Source organism: Molothrus aeneus, chromosome 14 (genome assembly GCF_037042795.1).
Source record: "Molothrus aeneus isolate 106 chromosome 14, BPBGC_Maene_1.0, whole genome shotgun sequence".
NCBI classification, from domain to species: Eukaryota; Metazoa; Chordata; class Aves; order Passeriformes; family Icteridae; genus Molothrus; species Molothrus aeneus.
Window position 1 is genome coordinate 2,108,174 of NC_089659.1, and position 15,458 is coordinate 2,123,631.

The 15,458-nt window shown below is 54.6% G+C and overlaps 1 protein-coding gene across 1 annotated transcript in view; it reads left to right on the top strand.

Annotated features, from left to right (window-relative positions):
• SLC16A2 (solute carrier family 16 member 2) overlaps positions 1-15,458 on the top strand; it is a 34,806-nt gene that overhangs the window by 4,518 nt on the left and 14,830 nt on the right. The window lies entirely within an intron of this gene.

Here is a 15,458-nt window from a genome sequence, read left to right on the forward strand (position 1 = left end):
TGACACTGTGGTTGTCACCTTCTTACCCAAATCTGCAGGATTTGGAGCTTTCACCAATTACCGGGGTGCTATTCTGGCCCCATTTTACAGCTTTATTGGCCAAGAGTGCTGTGGAGCTCAGCATTCCTGGGGCCTTTCCCGTGTCCATCCGGGCTCCCAACCCTCCTCTAACCCCATGGAGGGATGCACTGACATGAGCAATATTTATGTAGCCCAGATGGGGATGTAAATCCAGCAAAAAGAGATAAAAAAGACGTTTTTATTACCTTGCCCTGCAAGCTGGGGAGTACAAAGGGCAGCACAGAGCTTTCCCAGATTTACTGGGGGTTTCCCATGGTGGGATTCCAGCGTGCCAGCACCAGCCTCTGCCCCAGCCTCTGTTTTGGGAGCTGGAGTTTGTGACTCCAGGGAAGCAGGGGGGAGTTTCAGAGGAACTGGGGTTTTGCTGAGCTGATTGCAAGGTGCTGTGTGAGATAAAGCAGCCTGAAAAGCAAACAAAGCCCAGTCATGTTGTTAAACCTGGTTCTTGGGGCTGTCGGGAGCGATTAAGGTTATTAGGAGGCCGGAGTGCTGTTTCTAAGGGAGGTTCTTGTTTTTCAAGACTGCAGGGGCCCTCTCAGCCAGCACATTTGCCATTTTAGTGGTTTTTAATTTACTTTTAAGTGTCCTTCACCAGCCAGCCAAGAAGATGTAAGGCTGTGTTTCCTGGTGGCCATTGTCCTTGAATGGTGGCAGCTGCTGTGACCTCTCTGTGGCCTGGGAAGAAGTGGGACATGGAGCTGTGCAGCTGGCTTGGAGTTTTTGGTCCTTTTAGTTGCAACTAAATGAGCAAAACCACCTCCACTTTGTGGGGTTTGGATCATAGGTTAAATTTTGAAGGTGCTGAGTTGCAAATCTATTGCTGAGACTGGCCTGGGAGCAGGAGGAGGATGAGGAGGAGGAAGAGGGATTGGAGGGTGAAGGGGTTGGTGCTGCAGATCCCAGGGCTGGGAGGGATGTGATGGCACCAAGTGACAATGGGGTGTGATGCAGAGCAAGGCAAAGGAACCATTTCATTTCCTGTTTTGGGGAGAAACCCACAAGTTTGACAAATCACTCTTTAATTTTCTTAAAACCCCTCAGCAGCTGGAAACTGCCCATCAGCTGGGATGGTTCTCATCCAACAGCTTAAACCAGACCTAACCCATCAGGCTGGGCCAAACCCCAGAGCTGGGAGGCACCACTGACCTCACTGGCAGTGCCCAGGGGCTGGCTGGGCATGGCTCTCGTGGGCATTGTCACCTGCCCTGGTGACAGCCCCTCTGGCTCTCTCCCTGCTTATGCAGAGTCTCCAGACACGTCTGTGCCAGGGATTGTCCCACTTTTGAGGCAGCACTGTCAATCACCCCATCCCACCAGTGTCAGTCTTCCAAAAGATCTGGTGGTGTGATGGGGACCAGCAGGATCGGTGGATGTGGAGCTGAATTCCCTGTAGGGCAGTTTGGGGAAGGAGGAATCGCCTGGGTTTGGGGAAGGAGGAATCACCTGGGTTTGGGGAAGGAGGAATCGCCTGGGTTTCACCTCCCAGGGCTGATTTTTGTACCCCCTGGTGTGCATGGGGGAAATTCCCTGGGGGGGCAGAAATCCAGCCCCGCTCCCCTGTGCTGACAGGGAGGTGACCCTGGTGCTGCTGTGCCTGGCAGGATTTGGCACCACCTGGACATGAGCCCAGAGCAGCCTTTTGCTGCTTTATCCCACTCACTCCTGGGGACCTCAGCCATTGTGGCATATGCCATGGCCAGAGGAGGTGACACGCGGCTGTTGGGGACATCAGCAGTGTTTGGGTTGGTGCCACGGGCACTTCCAAAGCTGTGCCCCCTCTCTGGAACCAAATGAGGCTCTACCCTGGCTCCACAATCAGGGAATAGTTTGGAAAAGGCCTCTAAGATCACAGAGTCCAACCCCATTGGTGTTCTGCCCACTGCTGGCTGCTGTCCGGGTGCCATAGGGAATTTTCTGGCACGTCACCAAATACCTGGGTCTCTCCCACCCACTTTTTTGGAATGATCACCCTTCAGGGGCTTCTTATGAGCGGGTCAGAGCACGGAGGAGGATGCAAGAATTTCCCAGCTGAGACAGGGGCCACACACCCTCATCTTGCAGCCGCTGTTTTCCCTGAGGAATCACTTTTCCCCAGCTCTCCACAACCTCGAGCCTGTGCATCCCATGGCATCACCATGGCAATGGGCAGCAGGAGGACTGGACACCAGTCTGGCACGTGTGCAAATTTGCCGCTGCAGGGATTTGTTTGGTTTTCCCTTCCTCTTCCTCGAAGGATTGACTGTTCCCTATTGCCAGGGAAGGAGATGCTGCCCTTTGGCGTTCAGCCCGGCGGACAAAGGGCTGCTGGAGAGGCGTGTGCCAGGCTGGCCGTGCCCGGGGCCCGTGTCCGTCTGTCCCGCCGGGCGGTGCCGTGCCCGGAGCTCTCGCTTCTCCCTTTGGGCGCATTCAGCCCGAGACAGTTGGGGCGGTTGCAAAACCCACATGACGTGCGCTGGGAATTGCTGCAACACGCTCGCAGGCGAAAGCCATCCCAGCCTCTCCCGGCACCTCGCACAACAGGTCCTGCCAGCTCGGGGCCGCGGCGCTGCCCGCACGCCCTGCCCGGCCCTGCCCTGCCCTGCCCTGCCCGCGGCTCCCTCCGGCCGCTGCCCCGGCCTCCCTGTCTCGGAGCTCTGCAGCTCATTGCAGCCCCGAGATACGCGAAAAGTCTCTTCTTCAGACCAGAGAGGAGTGCAGGGCTTCTCCTCCCCCTCTTTCATATGACTGTTAGCATTGAAATGCTTTATTTTCTCAAAAAACCCGCCTTGCTCTTTCTTACCAAGCCTTCATTACAACGCTGGAGTAAAACCAGCCTTTTCCACCTGTGCTCACCTGTCCTAAGGATGTGAAACCAGCACAAAGAAATTCCCCAGCAAAAGAGATGGGAATTCAGGAATAAAGGTGACATCAGTCCTGCCTTGGCCTCAGGATCTGGTCACTCAGGGGCTGTGGTCCATTCTCCATTCCAGCTTCCCTGAGCACAGGGAGCTCCAGCAGCCTCTGCTCCCTGTCTGTTTCAGCTCACACGTTCGAAGAGTGAGTGGAAGTTCTTCAGTTTTCGGTCTCAGAGTTGTTTATTGTATCCTATCTATAAAAGTTTTTCTCTTGTCCAGCCGAGGTCTGCTCAGCAGGACAGACAGAGGCACACTGCCTGCCCTGGGGTGGTGATATTTCTTTATACTGCAAACTACCTATAACATGTTTACAATTACTTTCCAATACTTATCATCTATGTTAGACAGTGAGTTTCTATTCTAAACCATTCCCAAAGTGCCAACATCACAGCAGAAGATGGAGGTAGAGAAGAAGAAGAAAAGCTAGACAAGCCCAAGTCCCTCTATCTTGTCCCCAAAACCTCTATTCTAAAAATCTCAAAATCTACTTTTTCACCCAGCGATTATTTTATTATTACACTACTTAAACTTCTGTGGCTTTCAGGTCTTCATACAAAGCTGGCAATTTGCTCCACGGGTCATAATCAAACCCACAGGTGTCCTGGGCTGTGTGCCAGGGTCTCTGAGCCCCTTGACAAAAGTCCTGGCAGTTCTGGACACCCAGAGAGATGTGCTGAGTTCCGGCATCCCTGGGTACAGCCCGCAGGCAGGGTGACACAGCCCAGCCCTGCATTCCACCTGCACGTTTGCTGCGTTTTTCCCCCGCCCTGACCCTTCTAGGTGTAGATCCCTGAGAAATTTCCTGGTGCTCCAGCTTGCCCCATGTCCCCAGTGCATCATTCGAGAGCTGGAGCGGGGTGAAACACGGGCGAAAAACCTCGGGGAGAGCTGTTGGGTCACAGCCCTGAGCTGGAACTCACCTCGGGCATCCTTGGCAGCCGTGCTGTGCCACGCTGGCCTCTGTGCTCTGAGCAGCCCAGCGTGCTCTGAGCAGCCTCCCGGCCCCCTGTGGGATCACCGAGGGGACACAGCGGCAGGAGGGCAGCCCCAGCTCCCCCTCGGGGCTGTCCCTCACCTCCATCCCCGCAGGGCACAGGCAGAGGAGCCCTGCACCCCAGGGAGCTCCCGGAGCTGCGTCCCTGTGCAGCACCCAGAGCCAGGTGCGGAGGCTGTTCTGGGGTCAGCGCTGCCAGCAGCATTGTTCTGGGAGAATCTGGTCTGCAAAACCTCACACTGGAGGAGATGAGCTCACAGAACCCTGCTGCTTGGCATCTTTGGGGTTTTTTGGCTCTGATTTGGCAGCTCGTGATGGGTTTTGCTTGCTTTGCCGAGGCTGGGTTGGATGGGGCTTTGAGGGAGCTGGTCCAGTGAAGGTGTCCCTGCCCGTGGCAGTGGGGTGGGACCTGGATCTTTGCAGGGCCTTCCAACCCAAGCTGTTCCAGGGTTCCCTGCAGAGCAGCTGCCTCTCAGGGCTGGCAGCCCCAGCTCTGCAGGGCCCAGGCACTCCCTGCATGGGCTGACTTGTTGGGCTTTGCCCCGGGCAAACACCGGGGCCCTGCTCAAGGAGAGAAACAACCCTACCACAGAGCCTGCAGCCAGGAGCCTGCCCTGAGCACCCACCCTGGGGACCAGCTGAGCTGGGCACCCCCGGCCAGCCTGCCCAGTGGCATCCCCAAAGGCCCTTCGCTTGGTCATCTCACACCAGGCACCAAAACAAAGCTTTTGTTTCAAGATCTTGGCCCAAATTTGTTCACCCACAGATTCTGTGTGTAAAAGGGAGGTAAAATCCTTCCCTCCTGGGAGGATGTGGGTGTTTGCCAGGGAGCCAGAGGGGGTTTTTGGGCAAAACCTGTGCGAAGCAGGGGCAGCTCAGTGAGGTGGGAATAAACCTGGAGCCCAGTGAGGTGGGAATCACATCTGATGGCAGCTCCTTCAGTGAGGATTGTGCCTGCCATGCTCCGTCTGATTCGAGTCCGATGGAAAAGTATCATCTGTGATTAAAGATTGACGGTAATTACATAATGGGTATGCACCAGATGATGCCCAGACAAGCTCCCTCCTGGGATTTCCCAACTTTTGGAGTGTTTGCAATCATCCTAAAGAGCTTCCTTCTACCAAGGGGAGGGACTAATTATTGATTTTACAGCAGCACCCAGCACAAGGCTCAGCAGTGGTCACCAGAGCCAGGCTGCGGCCACCCTGCTTGCCCTGAAGCTCTGGGGCATGGTCAGGTACAAGAAATGCATCCCCTCAGCCTTGCAATGGCAATAAAATATAATAAAATAAAGGAGAACAAAAAAATAAGGGAGTAAGCTGCTTTTTGGGTCTGCTGGCACGGCGAGCAGAGCGGCTGCAGCCGTGTGCTTGCGCCGTGACCGGTGACGAAAAGGCAACGTCAGGATGTTCTTGATGGTGGGCCAGCTATTAATCCGTGTGTTTGAGCAAAACCCAGTTTGTTTCTTAAGGTTTGTGGGAGTGGGGACAGCTGGGGGTGTGGGGAGCTTGTCTGGGATTAAAGCTGCCTGAGAGCCAAGCACGCCAAGCTCGCCAGCCCGGGGAGAGCTTAATTAAAGTCAACGGAGAAGCATTTCCAAGAAAATAATCCAGGGTTTCTAAACGGGATATTTTCATTCTGGGCCCAGAACGTCTCCTTTTCCCTCTCCGGTGTCAGCTTTAATAAAACAAAATGAGATCTCCAAGAAAAACAAATTGGAGCTCTTAAAAGGCACTGGGGAGATAAAAATCAGTAACAGTGTTGCTGGTAACACCTTGGGTTATTAAAAGGGAAAGAATGCTAACGATGCAAATCGCCTCTGCCTTTCTTGTGGTTGCTGCCCAGTGGGAGCCTGCCCACCCTGCCAGGGGGGCACGGGCACGGTGCCCCTGGCCCTGGGCTGGGCTCAGGGGCACCGAGGCTTTGCTGGCCAGGGGATGGGGCACGGGTGGGAAATGCTCACACAAGGAGGATTTTGGAATTTTCTTTCCTGAGGTTCTGGTGGCAGCTCCCAGGGTCAGGGGTGGTGTTGAGGGCAAGTAGTAAAAAGCTTGGAAGAATGGCAAGGAGCAGGTTTCAGGGGACACCAGACTTTGAAACAGCTGAAATCAGGGCTGGTGGTGTTGGGTGATGCCACAGCCCATCTGAGCTCCTTTAGAGGTGATGAACATGTGAATGGAAACAGCAACTTGGGCTTTTTACGGCCTGAGAGCAGCTGGGTGTGGCTTTGCTCCTCATGCCAAGGCACCGGGCTGGAAAAGTGCGGTCACTTGCTCTAAATGCAGTGCCCCAGCATCCCAGGGGTGCAGCTGGGCCCCACACTGAGGGATGCTCTCACAGTGCCCTGGCCCCTGGCAGGCTCTCCCTGGCCTCCTGCTGCTCCCCAGGATGCTGGAGCAGGGGTGTGGGAAGGGCTGGGGGAGTCCCTGGGGATGTGGTTTGGTCCCTCCGTGCTCTGCCTCTGCCTCCCCACAGCCAGAGAGGACTCAGAGCTGCCCCTTCTGTGCTCCCATCCTGGCCAGGGCTGCCCCTGCCCTGCCTGGGGCTGGGCATGGCAGTGGTGCAGGGCACAGGCACAGGGCTGGTGCTGCTGCCCCAGGTCCAGGAAGCTGCTGTAAGTCCTGTCTGTCCATCTGTCCAGGAGAGGAGAATCCTTTCAGACAGGGTGGCTTTAAAAGGCCCAGGGTGATGAATTTGAGGCCAGCTCCTGCTCTGCTGCTGTACCCAGCAGCATCAGATAAGCCAATTACAGCTTTATCACTTAATTGCAGAGTATAATAATAGGAGTGGTATCAGGATAGGCCGTTGCCAAGGAGGGGATATCAGTGGTGTTGGGTTTTATATTTGTTTTTTCAATATAAACTCGTTGGAGCCTCAGCACTGCTGGAGGTTTGAGGTCTTTGTGAGGCTCCTCCTGCCTGTTCCCCATCATTCCCCCACCCAGGGGGAAATTCAGCATTAAATAAAAGCTGTGCTGACTCTCCTGATGCCAGGGCAGCTTCTCCAGAGTCAGTGAGAGCCCAGCCTGGGAGGGGAAGGGGTGAGGACTGACAGGGATGTTGTCAACAGCTTTGTGGACAGCTTTTCCCTTGCACCTTGGCAATGAGATTTCCATCCCTTGCAGGTTTTTCCTGTCCTGCCCAGCAGGTGTGGGGTGCACGCTCAGGGCTGCACGAGGCCATGGGGCTGATTCTGGGGGTCTGGATGCCCTTGGGAGGGACAGCTGGGAATGAATCCTAATGAATCCCTTTGCACCAGGCTTTTCCACCCTCAGTGTCACACGTGAAATGCTCCATCACCGCCCTGGAACCCAGATGGGAAAATGAAAATTTTATATTTGGCAACTCTTCCGCAGCCTGCTGGGGTGGTGTGGGAGAGGTGAGAGACGTTGGCTGCCATACCCAGAGCTCTGCTTGTCTCTGACTCACGTGGTCCCATTTTCCACCCTCCCTGTGCAGCCATCGAGGAGGCTGAGCACTCCCAGTGCCAGGATTTGGGGCATTTCCCCACCCAAACTGGCCTGGCTGGTGCTTTTCTGCCTTGAAATTGGGGATTTTCGAGACCCAGGGTGGGTTTCTCACCAAGAACTGAAGTTTTGCCTTGCTCCTCCTGATGTCTGCAGGGTCAGGTGGTAAAAACTCAGGTGATCTGGGGGCAAGGGATGGTGTCAGGGGCTTTTAACTGGGACGGCTGAAACTCCCTTGGGATCTGCATTTTGGGAGAGAACCTTTATTAAGGGAGATTCATATAAAATCCAATGTGTTGCCCAAAGCTAAGAAATCACGGCAGGTTTTTTTAAAGCTGTTAAACTCTGCCCTGCTTCAGTTCATCAACCAAAGCATGAACCAAAGAGGCCTGAGAGGAGGCACTTCAGGTCCTGCTCTGACCCCTGTGCCTGGCTCTTAACTCCTGCTGGCCCATCCTAATCTCCATCTGCAGATAAGATTAGCCCCAGCCTAGTTTGCAGAGCTCCTTTGCTTCCCTTGGGACAGCATCCTCCCAGCCCCAGGGTTCCCAGCCCCACCATCTGCAGCCTCCCCCCCGCCACAGTTTGTGTTCCACTGACCTCATAAACAAAAATGACGCAAAACAAAACCCCACAAAAAACAATTTTTGCAGCAGGCTGAGTTTTCCTACTCCACAAAGGCGGTTGTTTAGATTTTTATTGCCGGATGAAGAAGGAGGACAGAGATAAAAAACAACCCTAAAAGCTGCTGGGGAGATGATGCAAGGCAGAGCAGCGTGGAGAGCGATGTCTCTGAGGGCTTTAATGTTTCCTCTGCTTCCGAGTCAGGAATCAGCTCTTGCAAAATGCCAGGCTGACTGCAGCCCCTGGCCACGTGCTGACACTTTCTGCAGCAGATAATTCCTGCTTTATCACCCTCCTGAGCCCTGGAGCTGGGCAGGATGATGGGGAAGCAAGCAAGCAAGCAAGCAGGATGTGGGGCTGCTGTGGAAGCAGCAGGTTCCTGGCTGGGTTCCCCGTCAGTCAGGGTGAGGAGTCGATCTCCTTTGCCATTTTCTTATGAATGAATCAGTTTTGGCTGGGCCTGATGGTCAGACTGGTTCAACGAGGAGCAGCTGGTATCACTCACTAGCAGAGGAGACACCAACCAGCCTCTCCCTGGCTCTGCAAGCTCCTGTGATCCTGACAGGCCTGGGGCTGACAGGCTCAGCTCCTCCATCACCCCCTTCCCTCTCTGCTCTGGGCCTCTCCCAGCTCCTGGGCCTGCTGGAGCTTCAGGGACACTCCAGAACCAGCGTGGATGCACCCAGGGCCCTGCACCCCGAGCCTCCTGCCCTCCAGGTGCATCAGTGCTGCAGCAGGGGGGTGTTCAGGGAACACTTTCAGCTCCAGGTTGCTGTGGGGAGCACAGCTCAGCTGTGTTTGCTGTTCCAGTCCTTGGCCAGTGGAAAATTCTTGACATTTTGCCACGACTTCAGCTGGAGCTGTTGGGATTTGGGATTTTGGGGCACAAGGGCAGTGGTGATGTGTGGCTGCCTCTGCTCAGCCCTGTTGTGAGGATCTGCCATGGTGTCACTGCTGTTCCCCTCATTGCTGGCACCCAGCAGCCCTGTCCTGCTCTGCCTGTCCATAATGCCACCCCACAGGTGTGTGCCAGCCCTTGGGCAGGGATTGCCCTGTGCCAGGGTCCCTGCAGAGGCTGAGGAACCTGATGATGCCTCAGGAGCAGCATCCCTGTCCCTGGTGCTGTCACAGAGCAGGGTGGGCTGGTGTCCTCAGCTCATCCCCATGGATCCCTGCTGGGGACAGCGCAGGGTTGGACCCACCCACGCTTGGGGCTTTGCATTCCAGGGCTGGAATGGCCCCTCACACCCCTCCATACCCCAAAATCCTGGCAGGCTCAGCTCCACACTGCCGAGTCCTCTCAGTGCCTGCTGTTCCCTGTGCCCCTGAGCACGGATGGGTGAAGGGGGAGCTCAGGCAGCTGAGAACAGGGCTGGGGGCTGTGGGGTGTGCTCCCTACAGCAATCCCACCCTTGGCACCTGCAGGACAGGATGAGTTTTGTAGGGACAGGGTAATTTTGTAGGTTTTGATTCCCACTCTCACCCCAAAAATCCATATTTCCATGGGGAGGAAGAGGAGGCTCCCTGGCCACAGAGATGTGGTGCAAGGCTTTCAACCCCGACTGGCAGGACCAAACCTCCCCCAGTAACTGACAGAAGCCTTCATTAACCTGCCCTGTTGTTTATTCCCATTTCAAAGCCCCTGATGCAGCAAAAAGCAAAGGCTTTTCCTCAGGAAAGCACATTAATGTTTCACCTGCCTTCAGAGCCCTTTGCCACCGGGGCACCTGGCGTGGCTGGGGCTGTCCCCAGTTCCCCTCGCTCTGTTAAACATTGTGTGGCTCCAAGGGAGCCCTGCCTGTGGCTGTCGTGTGGGCTCCAGCCTCAGGGGCCTGGTTTTTAATTTATATGCAGATGTGAGTGTGTGCATAGATCCACAGAGGGATATTTCTGTCTGTGGATCCCACAGAGGGATATTTCTGTCTGGATCACAGATCCCTGTCCCAGGGGCAGCAGCAGGAGCTGCAGGGCTCGGGGTGGGTTCCTGGGGTGGGGATGGGAAGCAGGGGCTGATCCTGCTGTGCCCCCCTTGCCTTGGCTGTGCCTCTGCCCCTCCTGCCTGCAGCCCAAAGGGCAGGGCTGGCCCTTCCCCGAAGCCACCCAGTGTCTGAAAAACTTTCAAATGAGAGCAGGTCAGCCAAAAGTGACAGCCCGTTGGCAAAGGGGTGTAACCTGCTTCTTGCTGGGCTAAAAAAAAAAAAAAAAGTAATTAGATAAAATACAGCTGGTTTTCACTTTCCTTTAGCGGTCAGATTTGCTTAATGACAGCTTGATCTATTTTTCTGAGATATCCAGTTGTTTTCAAATGTTGTCTTTAATGTAAGGAAGCTCCAAGAGATTAAAACCACATGGATATTTTACCCTTCTCTTGCCCTCTGGGTGTCTGGTTCAGTGATGTGTTGTGTTCTTTTTCCTGGTCCCTAGGCTCCAGGAGCACTATCCAAAGGTGCTGCTCTGTGCTGCAGAAACTCTCCAGTGTTGGGGCAAGAAATAATTTCCTGATGGCCACCAGGAGAAGGGCCCAGATGTTCCAGCACGGAGCTGTTTGGTCCCACAGACTCTGTGCCTGCCCCAGGGCTCTGCCTGCTTAAAAAACGTCTTTTCTGCATTTATTTCAATTGTTAAAGACATTCTGTCAGTGCAGGAGGCTCTCCAGGGTGGTGCAGCCATCACCTGGTGTCCCCTGTGCCACGGGAGGGTTGGGGCTGAGCCCCGGGACAGTCTGGGGGAGAGCTGAGGTGGGAGAGCCCATGGAGGGAGGTGTTGCCTCCTCTGAGTGAACCCTGGGGGCAAAACAACTTCAAACTTAAAAGCCACCTGGCCCAGCCTGGGGAGGGGCCTCCCCTCAGAGAGCACCTGGAGCAGCCACCTCCATTTTCCCTTGCATATTTCCAGCCCCCTTCATCGTTTGGTATTGGGCAGGCTTTGTCTTCGGGGAAATTTGGGCTGTGTTGGGTGGAAGCAAACAAGTAACATAACTGAAATATTTCTGGTAATATTGGGGTGGGTGGCTCTGCCCAGGTGCCACAGGGGAGGAATCCCAGCCCTCTCCATTTCAGGGTTTTTGCTCCAGTGGGGCTGGGGCTGAGGTTGCCACAGAATTGTTTTGCTCTGGAGCTTGGAGGGCTCTGGGGGGTGGCTGTGGGTGGGGGTGGCTCTGGAGATGATGCTGCAGGGCAGAGCCAGCAGGGAAAAACACAGGGATGATTTCTTCCAACCCCGCTCATCCTGGGGATGCCCCAGCCTTGGCTGATGGTGTTTGGGAGGTTTGGCTCTTCCCACACCATGCCCATCCCCATCCCCACCTCACAGGACAACAGAATCATGGAATATCCCAAGTTAGAAGGGACCCTCAAGGATCATCCAGTTCCACTCCTGGTCCTACACAGACACCCCAACAATCCCACCCTGGGCATCCCTGGAGCCCTGGAACGGTGTCCAAACACTCCTGGAGCTCTGGCAGCCTCGGGCATTCCATTCCTTGGGCAGTGCCCAGCACCCTCTGGGGGAAGAACCTTTCCTGATATCCAGCCTAAACCTGCCCTGACACAATTTCATGTCATCTCCATCCCTGCCCACCACACAATGTGAGGGATTGGGCTGGCTGGGAGATGTGGAGGAGAGGAGGGAGAATATGCAGTGCTGAAACCTGGGCTGGGGCTGGTCCTGAGGGGGCACAGAAGGTGCATCACTGCCTTCAGCTCCCTCAAAAATTGCAAAACCCAAGGTAATTAACCATGTTGTCTGTCCAGTGAGGGGCAGGGTGCAAAGTAAGGCTTGGAAGTTTTGCAGCAGGGAAGGTGTTAGATGGGAGAAATACTTGGAGTTCAAGACTGGTCCTTGTCTAGGGGAAGGTTCAGAGATATAGATATATATTAATATATATATTAAACACCATGTAGGGATTGAAAAAATCTGTTGATGAGGCACTTGAGACATGGTTTAGTGGTGGGCTGGGCAGTGCTGGGTTGGCAGGAGGACTCAGAGGACTTTTTCAGCCTAAACAACTCCATAATTCTATGATTCCAAGACTGGACATGTCCACCACCAGAGGGTTTGGAGAAAAGGCTGTGCAGAAATCTGCCAGGACTGGGAGAAGGCCACAGATGTCCTGCAGTGGCAATTATTTGTCTAAAACCAGTGCCTGGGCGGGTGAGGAGCTGTGGCCAGGTCTCCTGGGTTTGGTGTCCAGCCTGCTGGGACTCTGCCCTTAATGCTCAGGGCTGGCAAAGGGCTGAAAGTATTTTTCTTTCTGAGTATCCCTTAATTAGCTGAAAGGGAAGGCTGTCAAGTACCCAGCCGGGAAGGAAAAAGATCTTCGTGAGCCTGTGACCAGCCCAACATTTCGCCTCCATTTATTTTCCCTGACTTCTTTGTTTTCCCCTTTGAAAAAAAAAAAAGAGTGTTTTTCTCTTTCCTTTCATTTAACTGCTATTTATTTGCTGGTAAGTGGAAGGAATTCAGCTGGGATCAGCCTGGCTCCTGCCAGGGCCTGGAGTTGAAAAGTTTCCATGGGGGAGATGTAAGAGCAGAGCAGGGGGGTTGTTTTGCAGCCACCGCTGGCCCTCGCTCCGCGGGTCCCTGGGGCACGGCCAGCCAGGTTTCATGGGTTTAATTCTCCTTTTGTCACTGGGATGTTGACAAGTGCCCGTGGGAGTTGTGGTGGGAGGAGCGTGGAGCTGGGCCGTAGGGTTTCTTCTTCTTCTCCTCACTGTTAATGGGAAACAGAAGATGGCTTGGGAGAAATTTGGCAAAGAGGGAAACTTTTCTGTCTCTTCCAGCTTGGAAAAAAGTTTCCTTTCTCACCCCTGTCTCACCGCAGAGGGAGGAGGTTCCCAAACACAGCCCAGGAGGGGTTGGTGGGAGCGGGGCAGGGGAGGCAGAAAGTGCCCAGTGATTTCACAAGGATGGAGCAGCCTTGGGCCACCAGATTTGTTTGGGGAGTGGAGCCCAACCTGCCTCCCACTGGTGGCCAGGATTCATCTCATCTTCTCCCCAAGGCATCAAGGGCTTGGGATGCTCTAGGTGAAGCAACACTGGAGATTTTTGGGATCCTGTGTGTCAGGTGTGATGTCACCATGTAGATGGAGATGCAGTGGTGGATCAGTGATGGACCCTGGCTCCTGGAGGGATGCAGATGGATTCTGTGCCTGGCTGGAACATGAACCCCTGACCTTGGTGTGAAGAGCTCTGCTGGCTTTGCCCCTCATCCTGGATTGTGAGCCAGAGCTGCTTCACCATCTGCTCTGAGCTGGGCTGGCTGGGAGCCACAGCTCCACATCCCACTGGATCACAGGGTGGCCAGGCTGCTCCAGTGGGAGCCACAGCTCCACATCCCAGGGGATCACAGGGCTGGCCAGGCTGCTCCAGTGGGAGCCACATCTCTGTGTCCTGGTGGATCACAGGCTGGCTGAGATGCTCCGGCTGGGAAAAGCCATGGCAGCCACTCACATGGGGCAGCTGGCAGGGCAGGGACTGCTCCCAGAGTCACACTCCAGCTCTGTAGGACTTTCAGGTGTGCCCCCAAACGCAGCAGCACTCACCTGGATCACAGCCTGGGAAATAGTGGCTGGCCCTGGCTGAGATACAGCCCAGCACTGCTGGTCCAGCCCTGGTGCTGGTGCTGGTGCCCTGGCAGATGCCTTCCCCCTTTCCTCCCTCCCTTCCCCTTCCATCCCTCCTGCCCTGTTTGTGAGCAGATGAAACATTGGGATGAGGCTCAACCACCCTGGTCCCTCAGCTGCTCAGTCCTCCCAGTTATCTGTGGCTACAGGAACTGGTTACCAGTACAAACCTGCCAGTAACATAAGGTGGTCACAGTGGGGTTCAGAGGACATGACATATTTTGGGGCTGGAGAAGCAGAAGGGGGTCACACCTCACTGCTGGGGACAGGGGATGGCCATGGTGGAGGGTGAGGGCTGAGCTGTTCCCAGGCTCTGTGACCTTGCACTGGTGACTGCAGGAGGTTAATCATAGTCAAAGCCCAGTGAAGTTTGGCCAGGTCATGTCCTTTTCATTTTATAAGGTGGATATTGTGTTTATTGCCCTGCTGGAAATGGCAGAACGTGGAGCAGGCAGTGGCAGCCGCTCAGGACCCCCTGTTGGGCTCTCACTGCTATCTGCACCTGGAGCTGGACAGAGGGGAAGGATCTGATTTGCTTTGGTCACCCAGTCCCAGCTGGGAGGTCCTGGGGCTGCTGTGTTAGGAGATTTTGGAGAGTGTAACTCCCAAATCACTCCACTTTGAGCCCAGGAATCATGAGACTTGGGTTTTGGCTTCCACTGGTGAGGGCAGGTTCTCCAAAACAGAGCTGGGTGCTTTTGATGGGTTCTCCACGGTGCTTTTCCAATCCTCCCACTTCAGGGCTCCCACCCTTCAGCTGTGCTGCAGGGGGAACATTGGGGGGGCGTCACAACTGAGGAGAAAAACCTGTGTTAAAGGAAGGGGAAGATGGATAAAATCAGGAGTTCTGGTCTTGGCACCGTGTGTTTGGGAGGGCGCCGGGACCCGGGGGCAGCCGGACCCTGGGCCGGTGCCGTGCTCGCCGCTGGTGTCCTGATGCTGGAAGGAGGTTTTTATGTATATATATAAAAAATACTTTCTTCTCCCTGTGGGTGTGTTTTGAAAAGGGGCTTGGGAACAATGAGCATTAACAAGCAGATAGAGAATTAAATGCAGGGTTTGAGTCTTCAAATGTGTGCACATTTCAGAGCGCGTGTTTGTGCCAAGACAAACTCCGTCAGGAATAAACATCGTTTTACATGAAAGGCTAATTACAGATTGGTGCTCCGCAGGTGGGAGGAGGGAATTTTCACCAATTAAAATGGAACTTTTCTGTTCTTCATAAAATTGCTGGATGAAAATGCAGCCAGGGGCTGGCGAGGCGTTTGACAGCGCAGTCAAGGGGGGAGATGCTCATTCCCAGGATTTGTTTTTTCCTCCCCAGTACTAAAGAGCCTTTGCCAGTTCATTTGGGCAGGAGCTGAGGGAGGGAACTGGTTCTGCCCAACAGCAGCTGAACACCAGGACAGCCCCGGGCTCTCACACAGGGAGATGGGACATGGGCAAACAGGGTCCAACCCAACATCCCTTGGAGTCACAAACACCAGGAGAGCTTGGAGTAACAAGATCCTCGGCCTCCTTGGGTGTGTAGGTCATGGAAAGACGTCTGGATGGGACATGGCCCTCATTGAGGAGCTGCAGCTCCTGTTTGTTGGGTAACTTCAGTGTGTGGTAGGTGAATCATCCCTCAAAAATTGCAAGCCAGAGGCGACGCAGAGAAGAAAAACCTTCCTGGCCTGTGGAGTGCAGTGCTGGGAAGAAAACTCCCGCCTGGGCACATGGTGGGTTTCAGCTGCAGAGCACATGCTGCCTTGTTGCTTTTGGATGGATTTCAC